This window comes from Camelus ferus, chromosome X (assembly GCF_009834535.1).
Source record: "Camelus ferus isolate YT-003-E chromosome X, BCGSAC_Cfer_1.0, whole genome shotgun sequence".
NCBI classification, from domain to species: Eukaryota; Metazoa; Chordata; class Mammalia; order Artiodactyla; family Camelidae; genus Camelus; species Camelus ferus.
Genome location: NC_045732.1, coordinates 66,733,382 through 66,751,110, shown reverse-complemented (window position 1 = coordinate 66,751,110; position 17,729 = coordinate 66,733,382). Strand labels below are relative to the sequence as shown.

The 17,729-nt window shown below is 42.3% G+C and overlaps 1 protein-coding gene and 1 pseudogene across 4 annotated transcripts in view; one reads left to right on the top strand and one right to left on the bottom strand.

The window, feature by feature from the left end:
* The window catches only part of TMEM164 (transmembrane protein 164), a 111,663-nt gene that overhangs the window by 55,897 nt on the left and 38,037 nt on the right, over nucleotides 1-17,729 (top strand). The window lies entirely within an intron of this gene.
* LOC102515418 lies at nucleotides 16,307-17,553 on the bottom strand (annotated as a pseudogene).

The following is a 17,729-nucleotide window of genomic DNA, read 5'->3' as shown; positions in this document are numbered from 1 at the left end:
CTCATCTCTAATTTGGCTGCTTGTGCTTTTGGTGTTACAGCTGAGAAACTATTGTCTAATCCAAGGTCATGAAGTTTTACGACTGTGTTTTTATAAAGTTTCTCATGGTGCTAGCTCTTGTATTTAGGCCTGAGTTAATTTTTAAATATAGTATGAGGAAGAGGTCCAAATTCATTCTTTTGCCTGTGGATACCTAGTTGTCCCAGCACCATTTGTTGAAAAGACTTTTCCCTGTTGAAGTGTCTTGGCACCTTTGTCAAAAATCAATCAAACGTAAACATAAGGGTTTATTTCTAGACCGTCAGTTCTATTCCATTGATATATATACAGTTGCTCCACACTGTTTTGTTTTCTTGTTTTTTTTTACAGCTTACACATACTTTATTTACTTGAGTGAAAGCTTTCTTATGGTAGATAAAATGTTTTCTATAGTTGATCTCAGCTCTGTTCACACTGAAGTGTTTTATTTGGGTTTTCTGTGCTCAAGACTGCTCAATTGCTGCCGCCGCCGCCGCCACCACCATTAGTTTGTTTTATTTCAGAATCAAGGTGGGTACTTTCATATAAAATCTTATTTTTAATTCCTTCTCTGGCAATTGTTTCCTGGATTCTTAGCTTTGCATAATTACGCCTACAATGGAACCAGCATCCTAAAGTCACCAAGATAAATCCTCCTACTCCAATATCACATGCTATTCTAATTCTACTAGTTATAAAATGTCCAAGGCCAGCCGCAGCAGATCCTAATGAGTCATGTAAGATTGAATCCCATGCATAGGGAATGTTTTTTGACATCTAAAATTCCTAGGAGCTTAAAGGGCTAGGATAAAATAAAAAAGAACCTTCCCCTTCCCGGGCTCGTGGGGCTCCGGTGCAGCAGCCATGGGGATGAGTCCAGAACCACACTGTTTTAATGATTATTGTAGCTTTGTAGAAAGTTTTGAAACTGAGAAGTTTGAGTTCTTTAAATTTGTCATTTTTTCCCCAAGATTGTTTTGGCACTCTGGGACCCTTGTATTTCCATATGAATTTTAGGATCATCTTGTCCATTTTTGCATAGCAGCCAGCTGGGATTTTGATAGAGGTTGCATTAACTATAAATTAATTTGAGGAATATTGCCATCCATTTAAACAATATTAAGTCTTCCAATCTATGAACACAGGATGTCTACTTATTTTGCTCTTTAATTTTTTTCAGTGATGTTTTATAGATTTTGGAGTATAGATTTTACACTTCTTTTGTTAAATTTATTTCTATGTATTTTATTCTTTCTGATGGTATTGCAAATAGAATTGCTTTCTTAATTACATTTTCTGATTGTTCATTGCTACAGTGCAGTTCATTTTTCTGTATTGACCTTATAACCTTTCAGAACTTATTATTAATATTTTGTATGTGTGGATTTTTTTTAAGATTTTTCTATAGAGAAGGTCATGTTATGTATGAATAGAGATAATTTTACTTCTCCTTTCTAATCTGGATGTTTTATATTTCTTTTTCTTTTTCTTACCCAATTGCCCTGGCTACAACTTCTAGTACAATGTTAAATAGAATTGGTGAGAGTGGAAATCCTTGTCTTGTTTCTTATCTTAAGGGGAAAGCATGCAGTCTTTCGTCACTGAGTATGACTTTAGCTGTGGGTTTTTCACAGGTGCCCTTGTCAGGTTGAGGAGGTCCTTTTAGTAACCTTTAATAAATATCTGTTGTTGGGGACCTGAGGGTAGTAAGATCTTGTTTAATGTGGAGGTATTTAGTCATTCAGAGTCTGGAATTGCTTAGGGTGAGAAATGTTACTTCTTTCCAAAGGAGGCATTGTGATACTTCAGGGGTTCAAATTACAGTATCTACACTCAAAATGCAGAATCTTAAGCATATTTAAAAGAACAGCCAACGCTAATAGAGTTTCTGTTAAGGGACAGTGGTACTGCATTGCCATGAGGGAACTAGAGGGAAATAAAATACTTCAGGACTGGCATACAGTAGGAGCTCAATAAATGTTTACTGGATAGCTGGTATGCTGAGGGGAGGTGTATTAGTGAGCTCAGACTGCTATCACGAAACCATAGACTGAACAACAGAAATTTCTCACACTTCTGGAGGCTAGAAGTCTTGAGATCAAGATGCCAGCCTGGGCGGGTTCTGGTGAGAGCCCTCTTCCTGGCTTGTAGATGGCCACCTTCTTATTGAGTCCTCACAAGGCAGGGAGAAAGCCCTCATGCTCCCTGGTGTCTCTTCTTATGACAGCACTAATCCCACCATGAGGACCCCACCCTCATGACCTCATCTAAATCTAATTACTTCCTAAAGGCCCCACCTCTAAATCTCATCACATTGTGGGGTTGGGGTTTTAGCATGTGAATTGCAGGGGGAGGGAGAGTGGGCAGTGGGAGAGAGACGGAAACATGCAGTCCATAACAGTGGGTTAGAATATGATATTCACCAGGTGTGGCGTGGGCAATTTTGAAATTTTAGGATTCATAACAGCAAAGGTAGGGAACAACGGGCATCATCAGACATTCACCATAATAGCTACCATTTACTGAGGGCCTCTGTATGTGCCCAGAACTGTGCTAGATTCATTACCTCTGTCAACTCAATTAATCCTCACAGGTTAAGTGCTCAGTCCTATAAGACTGTCCCCACTTGAGATGCCTGTCATAAGGCCAATTAGTTACCTGTGCATCTGACTGACTCGCTATAGACTGGAGGCTCCACAACTCCCCTCCTCAGGTTCCATTAACTTACTAGAGCTGCTCGCTGAACTCAGAGAAACATTTAGATATCAACTCATAGCCAATTTTTTTTTTAAATCAGTATACCTCATATCACCTCAAACTGCCTCCCTGTCCGTCCCCCCCCACACACACACCTGGATAATTTCAAAAGAAATTTCATGTAATTTTAACTGTAGATATTTCATTATACATCTTTAAAATATAAGCACTTTATATATAATCACAATGCCATTATCGTATCTATGACAATATCTATAATTCCTTAATATTATCAAATACCCAGTCAGCAGAGCACAAGTTTCTAATCCAGCCAGATCACAGTTCCAGTCTTCTACAACATCAGTAGCCTTTCTCTGAGCCTGTTTCATATTGTAAAATGAGGACAGTCACAATTTCTAAATCTTCAATAAGGTGATGCACATAAAGTGCTTACCACAGTGGCTGATGCATGGTAGTAAGTGCTCAATAAAGATTAACTAAGATTATTATTAATAATCTAAAATACTTGAGTTGCTATTAAGGTACCGTTAAGAACAGTTTTGGCTTAGAATCAAGAAGCAGATTTGGAGCCCAGCAAACAGGTATTTGGCGGGGGGTGGGGGGAATCAAAAACCAAAATATGGCTCAAAAAGCTGCAAGACAATACTGGTATAAATTGGAGCTAGAAATGACAGGATCCTGTAATTTCCTGCACTGTATAGTTTATTCTTTCTGAGATCTCCATTCATGGCCACAGAAGCATGTGCATATTGAATAGGTGCCCTCCTCTCTCCCTCCCTGCCGCCCTGACTTCCCCTTCCCTCCAGAGAGGAGGACGAGCTGGTATGTTGGGTTGCTGGTGCTGGAACAGATTCAGGGCAGGGAGGGCTGCTGTCAGCAAGAGGGGGAGCAAGGTCCTCAGAGTCCTTGCTCAAGAAATGAAGTCCCAAGTAACTTGGACAGGCATGGGCTTAAAGCTCCACCTTGTGGGGACTGGTGCCCTAGCCACCCTGCATCTGTGCATGCGGTCTGGAAACCAGAGGCAGCCTCAGCCTGCTGGGTTGCCCTTAGAATCATTCCCCTTCCTCTGGGGCAGGCTTGCTCTCTGCTCCCTGTTCCAGGCATTAGCTGACAGCTTTTTAATAAAAATGGAACCCAAAGGAGGAATGATAAGGTATCTGATTTTAACCTGAAGTGAGACAACGAGTACCAGATGTTTCATTCTGTCTGAAGGTTTGAGGGAGGAAAAGCAATTAACAGCTGCTACTGATTTAGCAACAGACACCTGCTAAATGAAAATCTGTAAAACCAGTCAGGCTTGGCACCAGAAGTGCGTACACTGCTTCTCAGGCATTTCTGGGAATTGTAAATTATGTTGGCTCAAAATAGGCAGGGGTGGGGAGTGTTGGGGGGGTGGTTCTAAAGAAGCAGAACATGTCCTTACAGACCACAGAATGTTTTTCTAAGATGACAACCACTTAGACATGGCTATCTGTAGGGTGAATGGAGAGGAAGAGGAGACAATGAATCTTTTAGAAGCTGCCTGGCTCCTCCCTGCTTCTGGTCTGACTGCTGCCCTCTGGGGGGCTCTCCCATTGGGGCAGAAGTCGGCTGACAAAAGGGTGGAGGGAATGCGGCTTCCCTTCCCCTGCTGATCCGGAGCCCACCTCTCTGCTCTGCCAAGGGCATTGAGTTTCAAAGCAGGAGGAACCTTCAACTCTGGACTCACAGCAGCTCCTGCCCTGTGACAGGTACAGACTGTTGACTCCAGGAGCCATCATTTGACTGGGAAAGAGTGTTATCCATGGCTTTCTGATTTCCAGAATTTGTTTCCAAGTAGGCATTAACTGTTGCTCTCCACTTCCATTTTCTGGAGGCACAATGAGACACAATCAATGGAAACATTGATTCATGGAGAGAGCTTTATGGGTGTGGGTGTGTGTGTCTTGGAGGGGTATGAGGACACAAGTGTGAACATGCACTCTGTATGGAGTGGATGTTCAAGATATGACTGATGAGAAAGATCAATTTGTAGATGATCTCGAAAGTGTTGAAAGAATCAGGCCACTCCCATTTGTGCCTCATACCACATTCACTGTATGTAACTGCTGTTTCCCAGTCTCCAAACTAGGCCAAAGGTCATCTGCAACTGGGGCCAAAGGGATGGGCCCTGTTCTGTTTCCAGTCTTGAGCAAAGGAATGGCGACTTGCCCTGTGGAGCAGGGGCCAGGGGGTACTGTTGGCAGATGCAGGGCCAAAGCTGTCCCTGAGAAAATAACGCCTGGAACCTTGTCCTGGCAGGGTGTTTTAGTGTGGTTACAGACTAAACTCCTAGCTCCAAAGGGGGAACTAAGAGCAGATCCTTTTTCCTTTAACTGAGTAAGCCCTTAGGCAGGAATAGTCATTCCACATGTGTTTAAATTTGACTTCTCCTGCTGCTGCAGCCATGAGGGAAAAGGAACAGTGAGACCAGGGTAGCCGGAGAGCTAGGCTTCCCCATCTTCTCTGGTCAGGGGATAACAGCATTCCCATTCATCAGCTCCAATACATGGAATAACCACGGCACAAACGCTTATCCTGTGACGACTGGCTGCCCTAGAGAGAGAGCCAGGGATCCTGTCTATGGTGGCGTCCACTCGGTGCAGTCTTGGCTCTTACTGAAGCAGCCAGGCATTCCTGGGCTGAGCCCTGTGTGTACAAGTCACTCACCCATCTGTTAAAGGTGTTTCTAAAAACCCATTACACCCTTAATAATTCAAACTAGCTTGTGTGTCAAAATTCAGATGACCTTTCAGCATAGAATGATTTATTTTCCTTTAGAAACTAAAACCTATAGGCCTCAACTAATTGGAGGAAAAAATTTTGGTCTCTGATGACCAAAGCGGGGACGTATCTCCCAAGGTGGTATTTGCTTGGCGGACCCAGGCCTTCCACAGGGGGTTTGTTTTATTCCAGGGACCTTATTAATGAAGCGGGTTAGGTAGGGCGGGGGCCTCCACTCATCATCCCTAACACCAGCACACACAGAAGAGCCTGCTTCTAAGCACAGATGTGACCGCTGTTTGTCACTTGGTCTGCCACCGTTTGATATGGGTTGTAAACTCCAGGTTGGAGCATTTTGTCTTTTTTTTAAGCTTCAGTCTAGCCTTTTGAGGGGATTTATTGGATATTTTCTTATCATTCTATTTTCCCTTTACTGGTTTAGAAGTTATACACACTCTTTCAGTTATTTTTTTTTAATGGTTATCCTACCAATGTAAACAGAAATACTTATCTAGATCTAGAGTCAATCAGTATCTTTACTTTTCTCTCAAATAATACAGGGATCTTACAGCATTTTTTTGGTCATAGTTTTATTGAGATGTAGTTCACGTATCATAAAATGCACTCATTTAAAGTGTAGAATTTAATGTTTTTTTTGTATATTCACAGAGTTGTGCAACCGTCACCAGAATTAATTTTTAGAACATTTTTATCAACCCTCAAAGGAAACTGTACTGTTTAGCTGTCATCCCTGTGGCCTACACTCCGCACCCACTGCCACCAGCCCTGAGTAACCACTGATTTGGTATCTATCTCTATAGATTGGCCTGTTCTGGATATTTCATATAAATTTAATCATAAAATGTCTGTCCTTTTGTGTCTGGCTTCTTTCGCTTAGCATCATGTTTTGAAGATTCATCCATGTTGTAGCATCTAGTAGTAACCCATTCCTTTTTATTGGCTAATAACATTCAATTGTATGGATATACTATATTTATTTATCCATTCATCTGTTGATAGACATTTGGATCGTTTCCTCTTTTTGGCTGTTATGAATAGTGCTGCTATGAACGTTCATGTACAACATTTTGTGTGGACTTTTTTTTTTTAATCTCTTGGGTATATCCATAGGAGTGTATATGATGTGAAATAGGGTTACAACTTTATTCTTTTGCACGTGGACCTTAAAACATTTTAACTATTTATCACCCTCAACTTATGCTTATGCTGTCATGTATTTTAATTCTGTATTATTTTAGCTTTTCTTTTAAAAATAATGTTATTTTATATAAAAATGTTCATTTAGATTTACCTATATAATTTCCACTTCCTTGGCTCACTATTTTTTATTGCATCTCAGACCTTCCATATAACATTACTTTGCCTCTGCTGGAATTATATCTTTGAGAATCCCCTTTAGAGATGATCTGCTGTTGACAAACTCTTGGTTTTTCTTTACCTAAAAATGTTTGTATTCATTCTTCATTCTTGAAAGACACTTTCACTGGATATAGAATCCTTGGTTCATAATTATTTTTCTCTTAGCACAATGAAGATGTAATTTTACTATATTCCGTCTTCCATTGGTGCCTTGAAAAATCATTGGTCAGTCTTAACTTATTTCTTGGAAAGTAATCTCTTTTTATTCTGATTGGTTTTAAGATCTCTTTGTCTCTGGAGTTCTGCAGTTTTAGTAATTATTATGTTTCAGGGTTGATTTGTTTTTGCTTATTCTGTTTGAGAGTCTGAACTTTTTAAGCCTGTGGGCATATGTCTATCATCAGGTTTCTGATCATTCTCACTGCCTTCAACTGTTGCTTCTGTATCAATAGAGCTTTTAATTTAAATTATTTTTCAATTTTTAAATTATTTAAAGTTATTTTTATAATTAATTTTAATTATTTTAAAAATAATTTTTCAATTTTTATTTCAATAGAGTTTTTAACTTCAATTATTTTTCATTTTTTTCAAAAATATTAAACATAGTCTGTAAGTATTCTGAGGTCCTTGAAGCTCTGTTTTTACTGGTTCTTGGCTTATTTCCTTGTGTGTTTAGGTTTTATTTTAAATATTATAGTTGTTATTTTTCTTTTACTGTACATTACTTATTTTCCTTAAGATTTTATTTGTTGGAATTTTTTGAGTCCTGCATTTCTCTAGACAGGATTTGTCTTTGTTCTTGCCAGGCACTTGAGGGCTACCAGTCTGGAATCATGCTAAATAAAACTCAACCTAACATTTTTGGATTACCCAAGTAGTGTAAATTTAGCCTGCAAACCCACATGATGGCTGGCTTGTGGTTCCAAGTTTTTAGTGGAACTAACTAGTTTCTTCCCTTACTACTACCCCAACTCATTGTCAAGATTGGAGACTGGATTTTCCTTACCATTCTAGGGGTGGGATAATTTGTATTTACAGTACATACCTTTACAGTGAGATGTGGCTTTTTGGGGTCACAGATCTCTTTAAGTCCTAGCTTTTGTTATTACCAGGAATCGAAGTCTGTGTCTTGTTTTCCAACCCTTTTATGGCTGTGTCCTTCCTGTTGGGGGCAGTCAGGAGGTCATTCTAATTCTCTTCATTGGTTTGGCCATCTATCTATTCTCAGTGCTCTCCTGAAATATCACCTGTATCAGTTGATAAATACCTGCTTTATGTCTGTCTAGTATTTTTAAGTCCTGTGAGGTATTAGGAAGCCTATATAACCCATCAGGTAGCTAACACAACATTAATATTGGTGGTCATAAGCCCTTGGAATACTGATTTTTTTTATTTTGTTTTTTATTGAAGTGTAGTTGATTTATAATGTTTCAGGTGTGCAGCAAAGCAGTTCAGTTATACATACATAATTTTTTTCAGATTCTTTTCTATTACATGTTATTACAAGAAATTGAATATAGTTCCCTGTGCTATACAGTAGGTCTTTGTTGTTTATCTATTTTATATGTAGTAGTGTGGAACACTGATTAAAATCATCTTTTGATTTCTGAGTTCTCCTAGAAATCAGCATTTAGAGTGAGGTATGTGTAAGTGCATGAAGACTGGGACCATTTGTATTTTGTTCATAATCGTTGACACATAATAGATGCTCAATAAATATCTGAATGAATAGGTTGGTGTCTGGGGGATCAGGGAGGTAGATCCCAGTGTTGATTAGTTCCCATGGCAATGTAATGAAAACATTCCAGATCTGGGCTCACATAGTGGGGACAGAAGAGGTAGGATAATATTTCTTCTTTGGTTTAGCCATCTATCTATTCTCAGTGGGATCAGACCATCGTGGATTTGAGTCATTTGTTAATCAAGGGCTACCTCTGTACTGTAAAGGGCCTCAGCACACGTGGAGGTAGTGTAGATCCGTGGGTAAGAATGTAGACTGGAGTCAGATCGCCTGGTTTACATCCAGGCTCTATAACTAGCTTTTGGGCCAGTTACTTAATCTCTTTATGTCTTAATTCCCTCCTTGGAAAAAGGAAAATGATAGCATTTATCTTATAGAGTTGTTGTGTTAGTTAATACAAGTACTTAGGACTAGCAGAGAAGTGCTATGTACCAGCAATTATGAATTATTTTTACTGTTTTTATTATCTTTATTGCTGTTCTGAACACTAGTCACATCATTATCTCTATCAGGACATTTTCCAGGGGAGTGCCTATCATTTCTATGAGAAAATATTCTAATTTCACACCTACTATTTAGATTTTTGGAGGCTGGCCTCCTGTAGTATTTCTCCAAGTATAGGCTAAGCACACCTGCATCCAGATTAACTTGGGGAACGTCATTAAAATATAGTATGCTGGGCCCCTTCCCAGTGGGACAAAACAATTCTTTCTCAAAAAAAATCTGTGAAAATAAAGATTCTACACATTTTCTGTGTGTTGGACTAGCCAGGAGCTGCTGCGAGTCTTTCTGTCATCCTTCAGTACTTGTAGAAAACCTAGGAGCAGGCTTGGAGCCTGGGAAGAGATGGAGAATGGGAGAGTTAAACAGAAGGGAAGAGAAGAGGAGAAAAGAAGCAGAAAGAGAAGTGAGCAGAGTCTGTTCATGTCAGGAGGTGGTCAAGCACCATCTCTTGGCCTCTTCTCAAGGGTCATGCCTCAAGGGGACATGTCACATTTGCCTTCCCTAGATTTAGGGATTCATGAACCTGGCTCTAGCTTGTAGCAGAGGTGATGGGTCTTGTTTAGGGGAAGATGTTGGAGGCATTAGGGCAGGGAGGCCTGCCTTACAAATGGCTGCCTGGCCCCCTGGTTGCCTTCAACTAAGGGCCCCCAAGGAGTAGGAGATTAACCAGACTCCCTGCTTGGTTGGTTGAGGGCAGTGGACTGGGTACTGAGTGCCCTTGAGCTGTTTTGACTGGGCTAAGAGCCAAATCTCAGATGTGTTTGTCCCTTTCTTTGCTCTAGTGTGAGTGTGGGGTTAGCCTTATTTCAAGCCATCTCGTGCTCAAGGCCTTTGAAGGTACTCAAATAGATGCAGACTGCCTGGGCTGACGAGGGACTGGCAGTTTATTTAGTACCTTTCCTCTTGTGCCTCCCACTCCATTGGGCTTACATTTTCTGCATGTAATCTGTAACCCAAGGCAGAGGGGAATGAGGCCTTGGTCCTATCAGTAGCACAAAAGGCCCTCGTGGAGCTCCTTGTCATACAGCCTGAGCAGAAAGGCCAGCCCCGGCTCAGTCATTCTGTAGGTGTGGTTTGGCCTCTGCAAACAAGCTGACTGTCTTGACTTACAGCTGCCCTGGTTCCTCTGTAGGCCTTTTGAACAATTTCTGTCATTAGCCTTTCCCCTGAGTTCTGTGGAGAGATCCACGCAAATATTTACTTTCCCTCCTTGAGTAAAAAGTCAAATAACGCGTTCAGGGCTGGACTTCTAAGTCCTGAAGTACCTTCTTGTTTACTCAAATCGTCTCTCCTTTTTCCACATGAAATTTGAGCTTTGGCTTAGTCTAAAGAAGTAGTAAATCTGGATTTGGTGACTTCAGAGCCACCTGGGGCCGCTTGGACAGCTAGTGCCTATTTTGTGGTAGCTAGGTGTAGGGTCAGGCCTTCAGGCTTAATAGTAGACCCTGTTTCTTTTCCATCAGGGTTAGTAGAACAGACAACAGTGGGTTCAGATCATGTATTCTGGAGCCAGGTTTCCTGGGTTCACATCCTGGCTCAGCCTTGAGACCTTGGGCAGGTTTTCTAATGAAACTCCCACTGCTTTTTCTTTTTAAACAGACCTTGGGTCACACAATTGAGGTGATCATACTTATAATTCTCGATTCATAACAAATTTCAACATTCTTCCATAATGCTTTAATTTTATTCATGAGTGCATTTATTTATTTATGGATACTATTATAAACAACTATGAACACAACCCAAGAAATAGCCACATTGATCATAACTTACAGATGTAAGCCTACATGCTTCTCCCACCCCGCACCGTACATCCTTAACCACCGCTGTGAACCAGTAGCCTGAATTCTGGTTATTATTCCTTTACTGTTTTTAAAAGAAATCTCTCTCATATACATAGAATATAAACACATATATATACACCATGTATATACATGTATAAAATATACATTGTATGTAATAAAATCTGTAATATTTTATATATAAAATAACCTTAAGTAAGATATTTAATTTTAGTTGCTTTTTGATCCTTACAAAAAGGGTATCATGTTGTACGTAGTCTTCTGGGATTTGCTTATTTTATTAAACATTATATTTCTAAGATTCACCCTGATTATTGAGTATAACTGTAGTTACATTTTCACTGCGGTGTAACATTCCATCATATAAACGTACCTCAGTGTCTTTCTCCATCGTCTTTGAGATGGGTATTCGGTCGTTGCCAGTATTTTACTCTGATGGTGCAGTTTCTTGTGCACATGTATTTTCTGGTGTGAAAGACACAGCTGCCCAGGCCTGCCTGCCTCGACCTGGCAAGCCCATAGAACTTGACTGAGTGGAATTTCAGGTCAGTCAGCCATTGCATATCCTTCAAGGCCTCACTCAGCTTGACTAGTTTCCTTTAACTTTTTTTTTTTTCAATTGCGGAAATTTGAGTCTAAACAGATGATTAGATAAAGCAGATAGTATTATAGGATTGTTGATCACTTTGAGTGTGATTATGGTATTGTGGTTGTACAAGAGAATGTCCTTTTCCTTAGGAGCTGAGGGCTGAAGTATTTAGAACGGAAGTGTCAAGATGTCTGCAACTTTTTAGGAAATGATTCAGTAAACTTCCATAAAGAGAGAAAGAGAGAGAAAATGAATATGGAAAAACTGCAATTGTTGAATCTAGCTGTAGGGTATATGGTCATTGTTTACTATACTCAATGCTTCAGTATGTTTGAAAATTTTTATAGTAAAAAGTTGGGAAATATTTTGTTTGACATTAGTGGGCTGACTGGGGACAGCTACCTGGCAACCACAATTCTGTTCTCCTGCTCTCCCCAGGGCTCTGAGCACCAAGAATGAAGTCGGGAGTAGTCCTGATAGGGTTTGGACTACAAAAGGAAGGGGCAGTCCTCCCACCACTCACCCTAGTTGCTCTTCCCTCCCTGTCTCCACCTCAAACCTTGAGCATAAGGTAGAATTTCCTGTGCCTGGTAGGGCTGTGGGCATCTGTCCATACCGGGGGTGGGAGTCGAGTCACAGGGAAGATAGAATGAAAACAAGGGTTTTGAGAGGGGGTCTGTGATGTGCTCAGATACTCTAAAAGAGGGGGTTCTTACAAACTAGAAAAACTTCACACTGATCATCCTTAATAGCTTAATGCATCCTCTTGGTTAAGGATTCCTGCACTACACAGATATGAAGAATATAACATTGAAAGTTCTCCCACCCACTACCCAGAGGTAATTGTTGCTAAGGAGTACATTCCTCTTTTGACCTCTCTTTGACTTTTAAATTCTTAGCTACATGATTAATAAATGAATACCTTCATTTACTGTAAAAATCCAGCTATACAAATACATAGAATCTAAGTCAAGGTCTCCCCTTCCCTGTCCCAACCAGTCCTCCCCAGTCCTGTTTCCCTGCCCAGTTTGGTAAATATCATCCCAGTCCTACGATACACTGACAGACATCTAAAAATACAAAGACTGATCTGCCCTTTTTCTTCTACAAAAAGGATCATGTTTTGTTCAGTATAGATTTGCTCAGTTTTACCTACAAATGGCTGTACCTCTTTTTTTGTAAATGGTTGCATAGTTATTCTTCCAGAGTATTTTATGACTTGCCTACCAATGGACATTCAGTTAGCTTTTTTGTTATTAGATATTTTTTGTAATTACAACTAATGTTGTAATGAACATCTTTATACAGACAGTTTTGTGCATGTGTGCCAGTATCTCTGTTAGTATAAATTCTGAAGAGTGTAGTCTATGAGTCAAAGTGAATGGATATTTAACACTTTTTATAAATATTGACAAATTGTTCTCCAAAATGACTGCACCTTGTTTTTTCTTCCAGTTAATACACCTTAGGATTTTGCCATATTAGTTCATACAGATTTACCTTATTTAAATTTATTTACGTTTAAAAAATTTCCCAACTTTTTGTTATAAAAATTTTCAAACATACTGAAGCATTGAGCACAGTAAACAACGACCATATACCCTACAGCTAGAGTCAACAATCGCTGTTTTTCCATATTTATTTTTTGTCTCTCTTTCTCTCTCATTATCTAAGTTTGCTGAATCATTTCCTAAAAAGTTGCAGACATCTTGACACTTCGGTTCTAAATACTTGAGCCCTCAGCACCTAAGGAAAAGGACATTCTCTTGTACAACCACAATACCATAATCACACTCAAGAAAGTGATCAACAAGCCTATAATACTATCTGCTTTATCTAATCATCTTTTTATATTCAAATTTCCCCAATTGTCCCAAGAATGTCTTTCTAACTTTTTTTTTTAAAATCAGGATTCACTGAATTTTTAAGATTGCTTTTGATTGTTCTATATCTTCAGGTTTTGTTGATTTACTTTTTAAAATCTAGGAACAGTCCCCCCCAACTTCTCATTCATGACATTGACATTTTGGTGAATCTGGGCCAGTTGTTTCGCAGAATGTTCCACATTCTGGATTTGTCTGAGTGTTTTCTCGTGGCACCTGTTGTTTTTCATGGCAGTGTGCTGTTTTGTTCTGTGAACATGTTGGCGGTTGATTTTAGGTTGTGGGCCTCCCTTTTGTGGCTCCTCTAACGAGTAGTATTTAGTCCCAATGAATTTGTGGCACCAGTAGCCACAGCAGAAGTCCATGGTCAGCTAATGAAGATGAAGTGTTCCAAAGCCAAACTCGGTTGGCAGGAACATGTCCAAAGCCTGCATCCTCTTCTCTTCCCTTTCCCCTCTAAGGGAGATGGATGATTGTTTCAGTCTGTTCCGGTTCCTGGAACAAAATACCATAGGATGTGTGGCTTATAAACATCAGAAGTTGATTTCTCCCAGTTCTGGAGGCCGGAAGTCTGAGATCAGGGTGCTGGCATGGTCCAGGGAGAACTCTTGGGGTGAGACGGGCTAGGGAGCTCTCTGAGGCCTCTGATAACCTCTTGACCTAATCTCCTTCTCAGGGCCCCCACCTCCTAATCTCATCACATCAGACAGGAATTTAGGGGGACACAAGCATTCCGACCGTAGCAATGATCTGTTTTGATGCCCTGGTTTCTTTGGAGAGCTGCAGTCTGGGGCTGAGTTGGGAGCAGGGTCCTTTCTTTGTAACCACGCATGCTCACTTTGCAGTTCATCATCAGCCACAGGCCCTTTTGGTCACACGAGTCTCCAGCCGGGTAGCGGGTAGCGGGAGCTCCTGATTGTAAGCTGCCTCCACTTCCAGCATGTTCCTCCCTCAGGCTGTCCTCAGTTCTGCCAGTTTGTCCCTCCTTACCTCCTGGATCCCAAGGCTAATCCTTCTGTGTGTTCTGGGTCCCACCTCTCCTGCCTTCTTCGGGGCCTCTTCATCAGCCAGTGTCCCCTGCCCTGCCTGCTGCTTCAGCCTCCCTCTCTCTCCCCACTGGCTCCTTCCCGCCGTCTATAAATATGTTCAAGGCTCTCCCATTCTTTCTATCAATATTCCCTTGAGTTACGACTTCCATCTCTTGCCACCCATTCCCTCTTGAAAGAGCACCACGGACCAGGGGTCTGCAGGCGGGGTGGCTCAGGTGTTCTATTGGGTGCTTAAGGAATATGTCAGTACTTCTGTGCCTCTTAGAATCTCGTCCTTTTACTTTTCCCTGTTTGCATTTTATATACATATATATCATTTGCCTTTCCACTCTTGTCATCTTCTCCAGCCTCCTTGAGATCCAGACCCACATTCCCACAGTTTTTTGAGCATCTCTGCCAGGTTCTCACACTGGCCACACAAACCCAGCTTGGTCTCAGCTTCTTTTCTTATGCTCCTCCTCTTCCAGTCGGCTTCCTCCATTGTCAGTCCCAACTGAGGGAGAAGCCCCGACATCCCACCAGGCACCGAGGCCATCAGCCTGGAGGTCTTCTTTGACCTCTGCCCTTATCTCTGTGTACCACTGTTCATATCAGTGACTTAGCCCTGGTGGTTCAACTTCCTTACCTTCTCTCCTCTTGCTGCCTCTGCCTTAAAGCTTGCTTTAGACATTGCTGTTGCCAGTCCCTAACTGGTCTCCCTGCCTCCACCAGCATCCCCTGCACACAGCCACCAGCAAGAGCTCTACACAACTGTATATCTTACAGGCCTGTCCCCTACATTCAAAGACAAATCAAACCAAATCCGATGCTTGATAGGCAGATCCTCCCATGCTCTTTTGCTGCACTGACATTATCCCTTTATCTGTTAGTTTTCTCAACCAGACTATGAACTCCTGTAGGGCAGGGACTGTGTTTTCATCACTGCCATATACCCAGAGCCAGGCACATTACCTGCCACTAAGTAGTGTCTCAGTAAGTGGTGTTTTTGTTTTGTTTTGTTCTTGTATTTGTTTTGTTTTGTTTTGTTTTTAGTTGACTGGCTGAGAGTAAGAATGGGACTGCCATGGGTGAAGAAGAGGAGAGGAGTATGGATATTCCTTAGAGAAATAAAGAAGTTCCCAGGAGAAACGTTCTCTTAGAGTTGGGCCAAAAGAATGGGTTGAGCTGGGAAGCTAAGTTTATTCCGGTAGTCATCTGATAAAATAGTGACTTGGGACTAGGTCTGGGGGGCAGGTCCAGGTGCCACCATCTCTGGCTGGAGGCCCTTGCTGGGGCCTCATAATGAGGGGGAAAGAGCTCCAGGTTATGTCTTCTTGGCTGGAATTAAAATCTTGGCTTTACCACTTACTGGCTACATGGATGTTGAAGAGGAGGATGATAATGACAGTGATTGAGCCCATACTGTATGCCAGCACTCTCCATGGATTATTCACCTACGTGGGCCGAGAACTTGACGTGAATTATTTCACCTAATTTCACCACAACTTGATGAGATAGGTACTATTATCATCCCCATTTTACAAATGAGCAAACTGAAGCACAGCAGATTAAGTGATTTGCCTGAAGGTGCGTAGCAACTAAATGATGGAGCTAGAATTTCAATCTTAACAGCCTGACTCTACACTGGAGATACTCAATTGGGGGTCATCAGTATATAGATGGCATTTAGAGCCAGGAACCTGGATAAGATTATCCAGTGAGTGAGAGTGGATAGAAAAGAGATCCTTGGACTTGGTTCTGGGCCCCTCCAATAGGTAGAGGTGAGAGACATAAGGAAGAGCCAGCAAAGGATGTTGAGAATGGGAGTCACTGATGGAGGGGAAGAACAGAGAGAGGTGTCCTAGCAGGAAGCACAGTGTAGAAAGTGTTTTGTTTGTTTGTTTTTTTACAAAAGGTAGGCTATGTTTATTTAGAGTCACAAGCAGTTGACTGACTCAGTGTGACTCAAACCACAAAGAAACCATTTCTCCTTCACTCCATTCTGAGTCCCAGGGTGGGCTAGGGCCCAGTCTGGCAGGAGTGCTGCCTGGGGCCCACTCACAGGTTTACAAGTTTCTCATTGAGGGTAATTTGTGACTGTGTGAGATTGGCCAGGTAGGTCACCATCAGCAGGTCACTAATGTTGCTGTTGAGCATGGTCTCGAAGTCCCCAAACTAGTTTGGGGACTTGGTTAACCAGACTCATCAAGAAGTGGCCCACGGTATTGTCAGCAGACACCTTTCCAGACAGCACGTCCTCCGCATACTGCAGCACCGTGCTCAGGGCATCCTGGATGCGGGCCGATGCCCCTCTTCCCCACCTGCTGAGAGTCACTGGAGAGGCCGATCACCCGGTTGGGGCTAAAACAGGTCTTCATGATCAGGTCAACTTCGATGCGTTCAGTGTCATAATACGCATATTTCACTGTCAGCGGTGTGAACATCACCCCCACGGTCCTCCCAGGAACACCCATTAAAGTGCTGACATAGGCCTTGATGCTCATACGGCCATTCTGGAGGCTCGTGTCCACGGTGAGGTGGGTGGGGCTGGGGGCTTCCTGGCTGTAGTACTGGTGGATCAGCACAGAGTGCTCTGTGATGTCATGGCCCGTGGCATACCAGCCCAGGATGAGCTCATTTGGAGAGACTTTCTTGTGCAGTTCATACATGTTCTTAGCAAATTCCATGTCAACAGCCACCTCATCTTCTGACTCATTGTGCGGCACTGAAAAGCAATTGGTGACTTCCACTGAGTGCTTGTCGACGGTTCCCAGCAGGGTTCCGATAACTCAGGCAGCGCCCTCGTTGTGTCGCATGTAGCTGTCCATGATGGAGGCCAAAATGACCGGGTCAGCCCGACCACGCAGCCGCCGGGGAAGGGGCCTGGGAGAGCAGGACTAGGCAGTGACTGCGCCGGGGTCTGCGCTGCGGCTGGCGCTGAGGCTGGGGTCTGACCCGGAGCCGCGGTCCCAGTCGCTGCTGCAGCCGGTGCCGGCAATGGAGCCGGAGCCGGAGCTGAGGCTGAGGCTGGGGCCGGGGCCGGGGCCGGAGTCGGGACCGGCGTTGGGGCCGCAGCTGGGGCTGGGGCTGGACTGGCGGGAGGAGCACTCGCCGCTACTGCTGGTGTAGCCATCTTGTCGAGAAAAAAGCTAGAAAGTGTTTTAAGAATGAGGGAATGATCAATTGCATCAAATGATGCCGATGGGTCAAGTAAGATGAGGCCTGAAAGTTGATCAGGCCCAGTATATATGGTTGTACAGGTTGTTAACTGCACAAGGCGGTGATTTTGCCAAAAATCTCCCTAGCACCCGTGGCATGTGGATG